The sequence below is a fragment of the Eulemur rufifrons genome, chromosome 18 (genome assembly GCF_041146395.1).
Source record: "Eulemur rufifrons isolate Redbay chromosome 18, OSU_ERuf_1, whole genome shotgun sequence".
NCBI lineage: Eukaryota > Metazoa > Chordata > Mammalia > Primates > Lemuridae > Eulemur > Eulemur rufifrons.
The window spans coordinates 47,616,757-47,631,990 of NC_091000.1; the positions used below are offsets into that span (position 1 = coordinate 47,616,757).

The 15,234-nt window shown below is 43.2% G+C and overlaps 1 protein-coding gene and 2 non-coding genes across 3 annotated transcripts in view; all 3 read left to right on the forward strand.

Moving 5' to 3' along the window:
* The window catches only part of LOC138399089 (histone H2B type 1-K), a 389,419-nt gene that overhangs the window by 309,267 nt on the left and 64,918 nt on the right, over positions 1 to 15,234 (forward strand). The gene's annotated exons all lie outside the window — the stretch shown is intronic.
* TRNAV-CAC (transfer RNA valine (anticodon CAC)) lies at positions 7,389 to 7,461 on the forward strand. The gene has a single exon. It is a non-coding gene; the product is annotated as a tRNA-Val (tRNA).
* TRNAI-AAU (transfer RNA isoleucine (anticodon AAU)) lies at positions 12,532 to 12,605 on the forward strand. The gene has a single exon. It is a non-coding gene; the product is annotated as a tRNA-Ile (tRNA).

Consider the following 15,234-nt stretch of genomic DNA (forward strand, 5'->3'; position numbering starts at 1 on the left):
ATAATTTGTTGGATCTAGTCCAGAATAAAAATAGAGGAGCTCCAACTGGGGCTAGATCTCAATCTATTGCAGGGATTGCAACCTCTGTGCAGGGACTCAAAGACTACTTGGATAGGAAGAGGGCAGAGATAGGCGAGAGTAGGTGAGTGGCCTCACTTATTTAACTCACCTAAGGAGCAGTGGTGCTGCCTTACTTCATTCTGAGATAGGAGTCTCCAGAGTGCAGGCTCCACCAGGGGTGGAGGGTGGGAGCAGTCATAAGGCTAGGAAGGAAAGGGGAGGCCAGGTGGTTCCTGGGATCAGGCAGCAGGAGCAGGTAGTTGAAAACATATCCCAGGGAGGAAGGAAGCCAGTAGGAGGCAGACCACAGGCAAAACTCCCCAGTGCATGCTCCACTGCCCCATCAGCCTTAACTTACAAAACACAAATTCAAAGATAAAATTATTAAGAATTTCAAGATGGCAACCTCAGAGCATTATCCCCAAACATGGGGTCCTTCTGCGAGTAGGTTCCTATACAGCTGCACTGGTCTCATCCATGAAGCTGACTGTGATCCCAGATCTAAATGTCTTTGATCCCAAATTTGAATGACCTTCTCCTGCATGGTAGTCAGTACAAACAGTAATTCTATTGCTGACAGCTTTTGCTCTAAGAAATATGTCTGCATCTCCTTCCTTTCTTTTCTTTTTAGAGACAGAGTCTCACTCTGTCACCCAGGTTGGAGTACTGTGGTGTGAGCATACCTCACTGCAGCCTCAAACTCCTGGGCTGAAGAGATCTTCCTGCCTCAGCTTCCCCAGTAGCTAGGACTACATGCCCATGCCATGATGTCCAGCTAATTTTTGTGTTTTTTGTAGAGATGGGGGTGGGGTTGGGGTTGTTTCACTATGTTGCCCAGGCTGGTCTTGAACTCCTGGCCTCGAGTGATCCTCCTGTCTTAGCCTCCCAAAGTGCTGGGATTACATGGATGAGCCAGGGCACTCTGCCCTGCATGTCTTTTAATAGTGAGACAAACTTTTGTCTCCACGCATTTCAACAACAGGACTTTCTGGATCACTCATTGGGAAGAGATTCACATGCTTCCTCCACGTCTAACCTGCAACACTTGAAAACACTTACAGGAAGACTAGAGGTCCTATGAGCCGTTTATCAAGGCCACCATACTGGATATAGCATCCCATTCTACTAAGTTCCCTAGAGTTGGAGAAATAATAAATTGGCTGGTCATTCATTCTCACAATGTATTGAGCATTATGTATATTCCAAGTATGTGAAGGTTCTGAGATGGAGAAAGAATTAAGTGTGTTTGGAGATGCAGCTCCAAACACTTGCTTGTCCTTTATTCTCATCCAGAAAAGGAATAGTAAGAAGTACAAAAACCTTGATGCCTGGAAAGCAACTTCTTAACACATTCACTGCCATGTGGTTGTATTTAATTCATGCTAGTTTTGAGCCCAGGGCTTTGTGAAGCATATGTAACTACAGTTGGTTCATGAAAATCTTACTTGTTGATGTTCTTATTATTAGAATCAGTATTGACAGTTTAATTGTATATAACTTACACACAGAAAACAATAAAAAATAACCAATTTTTCATTAAATTAGAAAGGATTGTTTTGTTTTTGAAGTTTTTATTCTATTTTCATAATAAAACACCATGGCCCCAAGGAAAAAAAATTTTTTTTCTACTGTGACAGTCATTGTGTTAAAGCTCCTAGGCCCTGAGGTCACCAGAAGAAGCAGACATAAGAAAGAAGATCTCTAAGGAGGTAAAACATCTGTACACCAAAAACTGGAAAACATTGTCCAGAGAAATTAAAAGAGAAAGAAAGAGAGAGAAAGAAGGAAGGAAGGAAAGAAGGGGAAATAAAGAAAGAAAGAAAGAAAGCAGGCAGGAAGGCAGGAAAGAAAGGAAGGAAAGGAAAGGAAAGGAAAGGAAAGGAAAGGAAAGAGATCTGACCAGAATTTCCTCAGAGTAGAAAAATATCTGCACACTGAGAGGGAAGCTGAGCCTTCCAAGCCCTGTTAGCAGATCCTTGGGCCAGTTTCACTGATTTTATGGTTTTGAACAGCTTCTCTTTTGCTCTGAGATTTCTCAGAAAAGAGGAAAGAAGGCTTCCCTTTGAAACATTTTTTTTCCCCCCATGGGTTGTAATCAGATAATTTAAGAAAGTTTCCCTTGAGAGGTGTGGTTTACTACTGTGGATGTTGAGATTTCTGTCTGTTGTTTCTTTTCCTTCTCATGGGGGAAAGGCAAGGATTAAGAAGAGTGCAACTTTGTAGTTGTTGATGTTGTTTTTGGAAAAAAAAATACTTGAAGAGACAATACAGTGCACAAGATTCTAGAGTATAAAGATTCTAGGAAAGGTGGTGTTCAGAGCATTGAGCTGTTTAAAGAAAATTTAATTGATAACTAAGTTGAGGCTTAAAGTGAGTGTATCTTCTATCTTGATGATCAGATATTTGCATTTCCTATCTAGAGTTCTTTGTATTGTTCTGAATATATCAGGAGGGTAAGCATGTTTACAGAATTTGGGAAGAGGAGAAGACTATTAGGAAAGTGGAACATTTCTATTGTCTATCCATTACCTTCTTACACATCATTTAATTTGCTTAATAAATAGTGTAGGTCTCTCAACGATGATTGTGAAAACCATGTTCAAAGACACCAGTCTATGCTTTTTTCCTTAAAGACACTGATCATGAATATCATTGTTATTATCCATTCCCTTAAAGGGAAGAATTCAATTCCCCTTTCTCTTCTGAATTACACATTAGTTTCTGCAATTGATGAGCCTCAAGTTCAAGAAAAACAGGAAATAATAACTTTTTTACTAGCTCTACAACTTGGAAAATTAACTACTGATTATGAACCTCAGTTCCTCATCTCAAAATGAGACTCACATTTACTTTGTAGGATGATAAGGGTTCACACGTTGTTTGACTAACATTTATTGTGTACTCATTGTGTATACTGGGCATTGCAATAGATAGGAGGGTTTTATTAGTGAACAAAACCAGACACTGCATCTGTCCTCTTGGAAATTATATTCTAATGAGAGAGACAGTGATTAAGTTATCACCCAAATTAATGAAATAGTTACAAGAAAAGAGAGGCATATAGCACTAAGAGAAATATGAAAATTTATTTATTCTATTCTATTATCAATAGAAAATTTAGGGGAAGTTCTTTCTCAGGAAGTAGTGATTCAGCTCAAGTTTAAAGGTTAAGGAGATGTTAACCAGGCATAGAACAGTGTTTAAAGTAGAAGAAATCATATATACTCAAGCCCATGGTAAATAAAGAAGCCTGATTGGCAAGTAAGACATTGTGGTTGGACAGAAAGGGGCAGTGAAATATGAAATAGGCTAAAGACATAGGACTTTGCCATGGAGAGGATTTCAGACCATAAGATTAAGGGTTATATGATAAAATAGCAATAAAATTTGTAGGTAATAATCAGCTCTTAAAGTGCCAGTTTCTGCCCTTTATCCCTTTGTCCTCTCAAAGTACATAGACTTTAGATCTAATTTGATCTAATCTCTAAGTAAAAACTAGCTAAATTTTCCCCAAACAACTTGAGAATACTCACAAGAATTTGGATGGTGTGAATCCCCTTGATCTGCTAAGGTGGAGATCCCAGCAAATTTGGCTCCCCCAGCTGGAATTCCAGTTCTCTGCTGCTTCTCTAGTGTTGGGCTTTGCAGATGCCCTAGGAGTTAAGACATTGAAGTCTAGAGTAATTTCCCTGCACTTGAACTAGGGATGTGGCAGCACTCATTTTCTAGCCTTGTGCTCAATCAAGTAGAATTACTGCATTCCATATTTCGTGGGTTTTCTTAAATAAAAATCTGTGACTAAAAATGACCCCACTAATTCAATATACCGTTAAACCATTTTCTCCTCCTCTTTCTCATTTCAGAAAAATTTCTCAAACAGCCCGCAAATTCAGAGCGCGCTGTGCACAGTTCTGACTCTGGGAAGAGAAGGGCTCCCTCCTGGCAACTCGGACATCTCTGTCGGATGGACCGGCACCTTGAGCTGAGTCCTTGGAAATGTCCTGCACGAGCAGCTCTAGATATTCTGCCTGCCAGGGCTCCAGTGCCAGATTCCGTGTCTGTCTGTCTCATAGACCTGTTTCTAAATCACACACACACACACACACACACACGCACGCAAACTCGCCCTAAGCCTACCCAACCCAGCCAGAACTGTTCTGTGCCTAAAATTAAACTCACTGAAGCAACGGCTTTAGGGACAGTTGGTCAATTGACAACTCTGGCAGCGAGTGGTCGCGCGATACAAAGAAAACTAGGTCGGAAAATGCGAGTTGGACTTCAGATCCCTGAGCGCCGCCGGGCTTCCTTGGAAAGGTGAGGCTCAGAGTTGACCCCATTGAGGAAACACTTGAGCGGAAAGACGCAGATCAGGGCGAGCTGCGGACTAAGTCCCTGGAGGGGATCCGTGCTGACAGTGATCAGGGCCGCGGCAACAGCAGCGAAGAAGAGTGAGGTTAAGAGAAGTCGTCTCTGCCCAAAAGAGATCTTCGTGCAGTTCCTGGAGACAGGAAACTTTTGGTAGTCATCCCCTCCATCCCCTACTACATTCATCCCACCTCCTCCTCACACAAATCCCGTGTGAAAGGTTTCTGAAAATAACTCTGGCAAGGGGAAAAAAAAGTTTGCCATAGATGGATAACACCTGGTAGCGTTGACCCTCATTTTTCGTTTGTTTGGTCTTTTTTTTTTTTTTTCTTTTTCTTTTCTTTTTGTTTTTGTTGTTGTTGTTTTGATTGTCAGTTGCTTAGTGGCTATTTGGTTGTTTTTCCTGAAGTGCCTGTTCAAATCTTTTGCTCCTACACCTAAAAGTGTAAGTGAAAACAAACTGTTGAAAAAAATTTAGAAAATGTACTTACCTTTGACATAGGCGAATATTGTGTAGACTGGACATAACAATCACTAAGCATTAAAAAAAAAGATTGAAACTATGGACTTCGTCAAAATTAAACATTAATCTCATCAAAAGACTCTATTGAGAGAGAAAACACCAGCCTCAGATTGGAAGAAGGTGTTGGTGAGACAAAATTTTTTTGAAAACCCATTGTTTCCACCTGTTTTTAACCCAGAGCCCCCTGGCATGCTAGGCAAAGGCAGGCAGAAGCCTAATCACTACAGTGCAGAAACTCCCTACTGCAATCAGGCAATTCAAAGCAAAATGAAATGGTGATTTTTGGGATATATTCAAACCTAATAACTTTTAATATGTTTTTCTATTTAGTATATTTTTATCCACAGTGCATTTCTTTCCCTCATACTTTCTATTTCTTAAAATTAATCATATAGAAACTCCATTACTCATAACCAAATATAACTCACAACTACTGTTCAAATTCTTTCCCCAATGCAAGGCAGGATAACCTTAAGCTCCTAGGTGATTTGATTTCAAGGAACTCTTCGACGTTATCCTATGGCTTTGATTTCCATCTCTCTTCCTGATCTTGAGGAGCTAGAAGGTCCCAAAATACTGAGATCTGAAGTCCACCTAAATTTCTGTGAAGTCAATGCTTGTCTAGAAGAGACTGCTGAGTGGAGGTAGGCCAGTGAGCTATGCCCAGTTGACTGTCAGGAAGTGATGACTGTCAGAGGGTGATGACAAAAAAAATCATGATTTATTTAAAAATATGTTCCAGGTTGCTACGGTTTGTCTCCTCCAAAGCTCATGTTGAAATTTAATTCTCAATGTTGCAGTATTGAGAGGTAGGGCCTTTAAGAGGTAATTGGATAATGGAGGGCACAGTCCTCAAAAATGGATTAATCCATTCATTGATTAATGGATTAATGGGTTATCCTGGGAGTGGAATTGGTGGCTTATAAAAGAAGAGGAAGAAAGACTGAACTCTCAGTCCATCCCTCCCCATCCCTCCTCCTCCTCCTCCCCATACCCTGGACGACCTGGGAACACCAGCAAGATGTGGCCCCTCAACACGGAACTTTTCAGCCTCCATAACTCTAAGAAATAAATTCCTTTTCTTTATAAATACTCAGTTTCAGGTATTCTGTTATAAGTAATAGAGAACAGACTAAAATATGCAAGTTATTTTTCTAATATAAATTCAGAAAGAATGTAGGTGTTAATTTATTGATCCACCCACATCATTGCTCTCCACTTATAAATATGTAAAGAAAATAAATTGTAGGTGGAGATGTGAGAAGTGGTCCTGACTGTAAGCTTTCATTAGTAAACTCACTAATTTATAAAATGACACTCCCACACAAATGTGAAACTGTTAAGGAAGGCACAATCCTTGCATAATATATATACTATTCAAGATAGAAACTTTGTTCTTTTTTGTTGTCACTTTACTGTAAAATTGTAAGCGAATGTGAATTATGCAAATTAATCACAAGGCACACTGGTCTAGTTCCTGGGATCTACACAATCTGGTTGTGATTCTCTTGTTTTTTTTTTTTCAGTCTCGGATGAACAGGCACCCCACAACTTGAAGATGCAATTTTGTACCATAAGGATTTCTGAAGGGTCTCATATTCTTTGCGATGATTTCCTAAGAGCCTTCAATCTTTCTTGCCCATCGCGCCCAGGGCCAGGCTTGGATACATTCAGTAAGTAGCCTTCTTGTCTTTTGGCCTCAGCTTTCCCGACCTCAAATCGCCTTTGTGCGAATCGTTGCCTTCACCTGCATCCGAGTTCTGGACACAGATGAAGTCTGAAAATGCTATTCCAGTTACCATTCTACTGACAGCAGGCAAGACCTGCCTTTCTTTATCCCAGTGGTCCTCCCGTGTTGTAAAACAATAACGGACATCAGAAACTGAGCATGCATATTCCACATCGGTAGGTCGTTTGGGGTCTTTTCGACGTTCTAGACACTGAGCCCAGTCATACAAAGTCCGACCCTCCCTTCCTGATTCCCAGTCCTCACCCTGCCTGGCAGACAACTGGGTACACGCGGCCCCTCAGTTTCTACCCGTCGGGCACTTACTGGCACAAACAGTGAGCAGTTTCCAGAGTTCATTCTACCGGCTCCCGGTTATGTTCTTGAGGTCATTTTCTGGCTCCCAAGAGATGGAGATCACAGAGCCTACTATGGTCAGATAAACCAGAATAGGACAAAATGAAGGACTTTTTTGAAATGTACCCTATTTGGAGGCTGCCTAAAATTTCTGCACGGTGTTTGAAAAGGAATTTTTTCCCAAAGCATATTTTTGGTGTGACTCCTAGACTCCGAAATTATTGATTTTAATAAATAGAAAAGCGCATTAACGTTGATAATTTCCTGAAAGAAAAGGTCAATTCAATGTTACTGAAGTTGGCATAAACAGAAACGTTTTCTTCTCCCCTCAAGGACAGATGACCAAGAAGGGCACAAGTTTCCGTAGTGTAGTGGTCATCACGTTCGCCTCACACGCGAAAGGTCCCTGGTTCAAAACCAGGCGGGAACAGACTTGCAATTTTGAGCGTCTCTTACTTGAGCTTGTTTATGGACGTCTCTAGAATTGCACCATCGCGCGATCCTGTTGGCTCCCTCTGGCTTAGGGTGCTCAAGAGGATAAGGTTGTTCTGCTAGGTATCCGTCTGGATATAAGTGTCATCCTCTCGTGGGGGTTACGGGGTCTCTAGGGGGAACCCAGAGTCTGTGGCCACTCGATTGGACATCACCGGTCTCCAGCAATTCATTTCCAGACAAAAATTTTCAGATATCACATGGCTTTGGGGGAAGAAGAGGAGAGAGAAGTATGGGGGTACTCCGGGGTAGGAAGATGGATAAAATAAGATTCTTCAGGGAAATCTCAATGAGTCGGAGCCTACTGCATAACCAGCTTGTCGTGACGACCCGTTCCCTCGATGACCCCACCACCTGGTTCCCACGAAGACCTCAGAGACTCGGTTTGCAGCCACCTTCGCTGAATGATCTTTCCTCTCAGAGGCATTTCTACTGCAGGGTCAATGTCAAGTGGCGCCTTTGCGAAAAGCCAGAGTTGCTGGTTACGCTGGGCCACACCTGAACGTCCAGGTCCAGGCTGGGCTGTGGTCACTCACTCTTTGCTGGGAGCCTTGCTTCCATGGGATCACCACGAAGTTCCACTTAGATTAAAGAGGCTCTAGGTGGAATTGGGGTGGGGTTAGTGTTTCCCTGCAAGCATGTGCCCCGGAGTCCTCTAAAGGAATCTAGACTGGCAGATGTTCTTGCCAGACATTTTCCCGGGACTCAGTGTCAGCTCAGAGATCATAGTGTTCAGACCAAGGTCAGTCCCCATGGATAAATGGAGCCTCCTGGCTCTAGATATGTGGGACTTTGCTGGATTTTTTTAGAGGTGCAGAAGGAGAGAAAAAAAGGTTTAATGATTATTAGCTTGGTGTGTGTCTCACATTTTACGCAAGATTCCGAACCCTGCATGATAGTCTTTCTTTTCAAATGGCTGAACAGTAAAGTTGTGTTTTCATGTAGCTTCAAAGCTCACATTAAGTAACTCACATTTAGCTTGTGTTGAACTTAACAAAAAAGTCCCTCTTGTTTGTGCGTGAGTCAGGACTTAGTAAGAAAGTGAATTGACTTAAGACTTTAGAAAACATGATTCAGGCTATTTGTTTATTGTTCTGCCTCTTAATCCTAAAAATAACCCTGTTTTTTTTTTTTTGTTTTCAAGCCTAAAAAAAATGCCTCAGTTGGGAGCATTGAATGCATCCTCTAATGAATCTTTCTAACACAGTTCTACTAGGCTACCAATGTGAGAAAAGCTACCCAAATCAATGTTTTGCCTAAAAAAAATTTCAATTCTCCAATAGGAAAGGAAACATTGTGGCCTTTTGGTCTTTTGGCATCTAGTTCCCTCCATCTCCTAGGCAAGAAAAAGGAAGTAAATGTGACCTATCCTGTGCTGGTGACTCATTGTTTCCAGATGGCTGGACAAAGTAACACCCAAATCTTCACTGAGGATAAGGTGTTGAGGAACATGGGATGCTTATGTACTACATACCATCCTATAATATCTCAAAAAAACAGCAGTGGGGGAGGGGAAATCTTCCCAATGGTCAGAGCTTTGGACAGTGGAGCTGGTGGTTATCCCCTTGGTGTGGATGTCAGAATACACATGAACTCAAGCTCAGTGACTAATGGTTTGGCTGGTTGGGCAGAAGCCTAAAAGGAAAAAGATTGGGAAGCAAATATGAGGTAGGAGTGGGCACAAAGTGTAAAGACCTTTGTATCACATGTTAACATTCCCCAGATTGCACCCACCACAGAAGTACTAAACACCTAAGTAACCAGAATGATTCTGACAGTTTTTGTCAGCCTGCCTTAGTAATTAGCCACTCCAGTGCTGGCAAGTTGGTCACATGAATGAAGTAGCCTGGTGACGGGAATGGACATTATGCATGGGACCAATAAGGAGGGTGTTCATTCACCAAGGTTGATCTAGCTACTGCTACTGTCAAATGTTGAATCTGCCAATAGTACAAACCAATGCTAAGTCTATGATACAATACCTTTCCGGAGGAGACCAAGCAGCCACTTCCTCTTGTTAGTTTACCCAGGAAAAGATATTAATCAGAATGCTAGAGAAGTTATTCCCAGGTGGGATTAATTTATTATATGAAGAAAGTGGCTCTGAATAGCACAAATGGTGGACACAAGAGAATGTGACAGTGTTCTATTTACAACCCAGTGATTCTCCCTTGCCCAATGTTCTATGAGGCAAGGTACTTGGACACCCAGCAGCCTGGAGTGCTGTTTGCTAATAGCTCAGAGCTGAGTTCTTCCCTGGAATTGCTGTAAGCTAAAAGAAGCTACCTTATCTAAGGTTACACTCTCTCTCTGCAAGCAGTCTACATCTAAAGACCAGTCTAGGAGTGGATACAGTGATCCAGCTCTTTTGCCTCAATTCAGAATAATTTTAAAGGGTCATTGCAGCTCTAGAGCTCCCTTTGGGACTGGCTGAGTTCTCTATGGCAACTATATCACGGTTCATATTTTCTCTCTACCCTCTGAATTCTTTGTGTGTATTCTTCCTGGAAGTACTTCCCAGTGAACTTCCTTCATGAAAACTACATCCCAGAGTCTGTTTCCCATAGAACTCAACCTAATACAATCCCCCATGATCTATTTACAAAAGAGCTACCAGCTCTATTTCTACAAATAATGTCCAAAGACATCATTTTAAAGCATAAGTCAGATTTGTTTCTCCTAAAATCAGAATTATACAGTAGTCCTCAATTTTACTTGAAGTAAAGTGAAATTCCTAAGATCTCCTACAAGGTTGTGCACACTCTGATCCTTCATTTCTCTCTGATCTCTTCTCTATTACTCTCTCCCTCAATTGTGCTCTGGCCATTTGAACCTCTTGCTATTCTTCAAACATCACATGGAAATACTTACCTTTGGACTTTTATACTGGTTGCATTCTGCCTGTAATACTTCACATGTCAGATAATTTGATGGCTCACCTTCTTCCAGTCAAATATTGTACCGCAATCTTAATTAAGCCTAGACTAACAACTCTATTTAGAATTCCAACCTGCTTCTATCACTACAATGCCCCCTACCTATCCCTATTTTTCAAACACAGATAACACTTCCTTACACATTTTAAAATTCACATTTTTATTATATTTATATCTATTTCCACCCTCTATGAAAACAGGTATTTTGCTGTTGTTGGTAGCTAGTAATGATATGTTGTTGCTACAGTTCCCTGATGCCTTTCAAATGTCTGGAACTGGGCCTTCCTGTATGTTAATGAAGTTAAAGAGATATTCTTAAAATATGAACCTGTTTATGTAACTTCTATGCCTAAAATTCTTCCATGAATTCCCACTGTTGGTAGAACCAAGTCAAAAATCCTTAACTTGGTCTATAAATAGTGATCATACTTCTTAGTTTCAACATGATGTAGATCAATTAATGTCTGTTAATTGCTTTTAGTGCCCCACCCCCTTAACCATCAAGTAAAGTATCCAGATTTAGAGATTGTATCTGCTAGAGGGTTCTACATCATGCACATGTTCCCTCCTCTTCTGGCCTCATCTCCTGCTACTCACCCCTGCACCACTCTGCAGCTCATTCTTAATCTCCAGACAGACTGACATGTCTTAGCTCCCCTGCCCTCAGGTGTTTTTGCCCATGTTGTTCTGAGGTGCATAAAAGAAAGCTACTGCTGGCTCCTTCGCCCCGCTCTCCATTGCCCCTTCCTTCTCCCACCTGTTTCTACCACATTCCCTTTGCCAAACACCATGAACTGCACCCCAAAAGCAATATTGCAGAATCTAGCATGCCCCAGTGTGAATTCCTCTACATTTCATGGATTGTCTAGTTTTGCCTCATACCTGTACCAGGGAATTCAGGAAGGAGGAGGAGTAGGAATCTGGCCATGATCTATTTGTGCTCATATGGTTAACACAAACATGCAAACAAACAAAAAGCCCCACTGGAGTCAGCCCCCTGAAGCACAGTCAGATAATGTCCTTCAAAATTGCCAATGCACATATTATTTGATGATTTGATGCAGCTTTTCCACATGAGTGCAGGATTTGTGCAAGGTATCACGGCACAGAGGGGATATGGTGTATGTTCACAGATACAAATAGTGTTTGCAATAGCAAGATTCAAAACCAAAGTAACTGCACGTTAAACTATGGTAAATACCATATAATTGAATACATATTTAAAAGAGAATACATAATTTTTCTGTTTTGATATGGAAAGATCATAAAAATATGTTCCAGGTTAAAAAAAAATTAAAATGGACAGAAGAAATGTGCATCAAATGCTACAATCTGTGAAGAAAAAAAGAAAACATTTGTATAACTTTGTTTAGGCATTTAAAATTTCTGAAATGATAAACAAGATACTAAAAACAATGGTAACATTTTGGGGGGAACAAGGACTAGGTAGAAAGATTGGGCTCACAGAAAGATTGGGTTTAACGGCCTCTGGGATGGTGATATTTCTAGAACTTATCAATAGCAAGGTCTCTGAAGTGATCTTCGGTTTGAGGTCACTCTGGAAACCTGAGGCGACAGGTAGATAGGAAGACTCCAGAAGGGCGACCAAGTCTGGGCCTGGAGGCACCGGGCATAAGAAACCTGGGAGAGTCGGGGACAATGGAGACTCCGACCCGTCGGGAACATCCTTCAGGCACCAATATGTATGTTCTGTTAGTGAGTGGGTCTTACGAAGCAAGGACTGGGTAGTAGCAGTTCACGAAGTGTGATGGTATGCACGTAGTACTTAGCAGACATTTAGAGAGCAGCAGGTATGTCCATGGATTCCCAGGGCCGTTAGCCCCAGTGTGAAAAGTTTAAGTGTGGAACTGTTTGAAGTGTATGAATACGGCTTAAAAATCAGTGTTTTTTCCTTTGTTTTGTTTTTAAGAGAAAGTTTCTTACTCCTTTTATTAAAGATAAAAAAACAGTAAAAAAAAAAAAAAAAGAATTCTTTATATCCCAGGAATTTCTATTGACACATGACTTTTTCAGAACATGACAGAAAACAGCTTTTTTCTTTTCCCATAAGTGGCCGGTTAGCTCAGTTGGTTAGAGCGTGGTGCTAATAACGCCAAGGTCGCGGGTTCGATCCCCGTACGGGCCATTGTTTCTCTGCTTTTTGTTTTTGTTTTTTTTTTTCCCCCCTTAAAAAGCAGAGAATAACCCACTCATAACACAACTGTCTTCCCGAGTCCCCAAATGTTTCACATTTCCTCAGGCAGAATTCCTACCCTTTCCTCCACGAGTAATACCTGGGGACAGAGAGATGTGCAGGGCAGAGGGCCCAAGAGTAGGAGGCCTGGATAATAAACAAAAGTGGAAAAAATTTCTGACAAGTTTTTAAATAAAACTTACTTGATTTTAAATTGTATTTCCAAAGTAGTCCTGAAACCAACCTCCTTTCTCAAATCGTCAGGAGATAAAACGTAAGAGAAGAAATTCTTGGAAGTTTGTTCTTTTAGATGTCTCTGAAGACCTTTTCAGATTTAACTGACAGCTGATTGCCTTAGGAGAAAGCTACCACTATTCTGAACAAGAAACACACTTTGGTGTTTTTTTGTTTGTTTGTTTTGGATCGGCTAAGGTACACTAGGAGATGGAAACAATAAGAGAGAAGGGTTTGTGATCCTGATGTCAGACAAATTTGAATTCAAGCCAAAAAGTATTAAACATGACAAAAAGATCAATTTTAATGTCAAAGACCATGAATCCAATAAAGTTGGAATAGTTATAAATAGTTATATACTAAAGAATGCATCAACTACATTCATAAAGTAAAACTTATAGGAGGTGCTCTTAGGTTTAAAAAGCAATAACAATAGAGACTTTAAAATGATACTCTCAGTATAAGATAGGTCAAATGGACACAAAATAAGTAAGAATATAGAAAAACCTAAACCATATAACAAAAAAGGCAGATCTTATGGATATATATCAAAATTTATAACCTGGCATAGATAATACACCTCCATGGCACAGGAAACATTGAGAAAAGTTGATGTTATAGTATATCACAAAAAGAGGGTAAGTTCCACAAAGTAGAATATTAATGATCAGCATCCTATTATCCTAACCATGGGCTTGCTAGTTTTTAACACTCACCCTGGACCTGGAAGGGTGTTCTGCTCATGCGACTCCTGCTTTGAAATGTACAGGAAAAGTGGAAGTAAGAGGGCTTAGGTGGGGAGACAGGACGAGAGAAAGAACCAGAGCAGGGTCAGCGCATAGGTGGGAGCGGAGCCAAGCTAAGCGAGGGTAGTGGGAAGACCGTCGCCTTTCGAGATAAGAAGGGGTGGGCTTTCGTAACTAATCCCGCGCCCGCGCCCAAGCCCACCTCGCCGGCGCTGAGGTCTCCATAGAGCCCTGCGAGTCCCCACTCCTCTCTCTGAACCCGGCTCCTCCCCGCCAGGAAGCGTCTGGTGGCCTTGGGAGGTCCGGTGGGCTGTGCCAAGGTTCCTTAGCCCGAGTTGTGGGAGCCGAGCGCCGGCTGCGCGGCTGCGGCGGACTGGGGAGGGGCTGCGAGACAAGCCAAGCGGCGCGGCCGACGAGTTCGGGCTGGGGAGGGAGGCCGTGGCTCCCGACCGAGACGGGGAAGTAGTGTGGGGCTGAAGCTAGGTAAGGCGCGGGGTGCCTCGGGAGGGTTCCCCGTTTCTCGAGCGGGGCGGCCTCGGAGGCCACCTGGGAAGCAGGTGGTGGAACTGCCCCGGGGAAGAGTGCAGACAGCGGGGTGCCGAGCCTGACGCTGGCGGAGAGATTGGGGTGTCCGCCGCCCTGCAGGAGGAGCCTAGTGTTCTTCCAGCATCCCTACCCCGCGCGTCCCGCTCACCTTCTCAACGAGCTGCTTCCGGAGCGACCCGCCAGCGGTGCGGGGGCCAGATAAGGAGGACGCGCGAGGCCGCCGCCCCCGGGGCGTGCAGCCAGTGATGGGGAGCCGGGCTGGGGAGCACGCAGAGACTACGAGGACAGGCGGCGGGCGGGTGGCCGGGCAGCCCGCCTCGCTGTGCAGTTTGCGCCGCCGGCCCAGGCCGCAGTGTTTGTGTAAGGTGCCTTCACAGACAGCCCAGTAGAGCCCAGCTCAGCGCCCCGCCCAGCCTTCGCGACGTTCCGCAGGAGCTTTAATCATTTTGTAAGTACACTCGCTGCGACTCCACGCCTGCCTGTTTGCTCGCCACTGCTTCGCCGAGTCCCTCACAGCAATTTTCTGAGGGGGTAATTGCATCTCCGGAAGATACCACCACCGCTGCCCTTTTTCGTTTTAACTGAAACACGTTGCCCAGGCGGCCAGGGTAGGGAGGCAGGTAGGGTTCTTGGTGTATCCCACCGCCGCCCCCAGGACAATTTAACCAGGGCTTCTCCGGGCTGTAACGAACTCTGCCTCAGACTGGGAGCAGCCCTCGGGCTCAATGGTGGGGACTCGTAAGATGACCGACCCGGGGGCTCCTCAGTTTGCCAATTAGGCGAAGATGGTGTTTTATTATCCGGGATGTCACTTACTTTTTGTTCCCTCTGCCACGAGCGCATGGAGGTAAACCTAGATCTGTAACCGTGGCCCAAAAAGAAGAGCTGGGGGCTGAGGGAGCCCGAGGCTAGGGGAGGACTCAGCCTTGCCTAGGGCTTGGCCCAGTGGGCGGCTGCTGACCAGAGACCAGGCAAACTTTGGAGACTTTCAGGGTGTTACATTAATAAAGGCGAGGAGATTGTCAGGATGGGGTGGGTGGATGTGGAGACGCAAG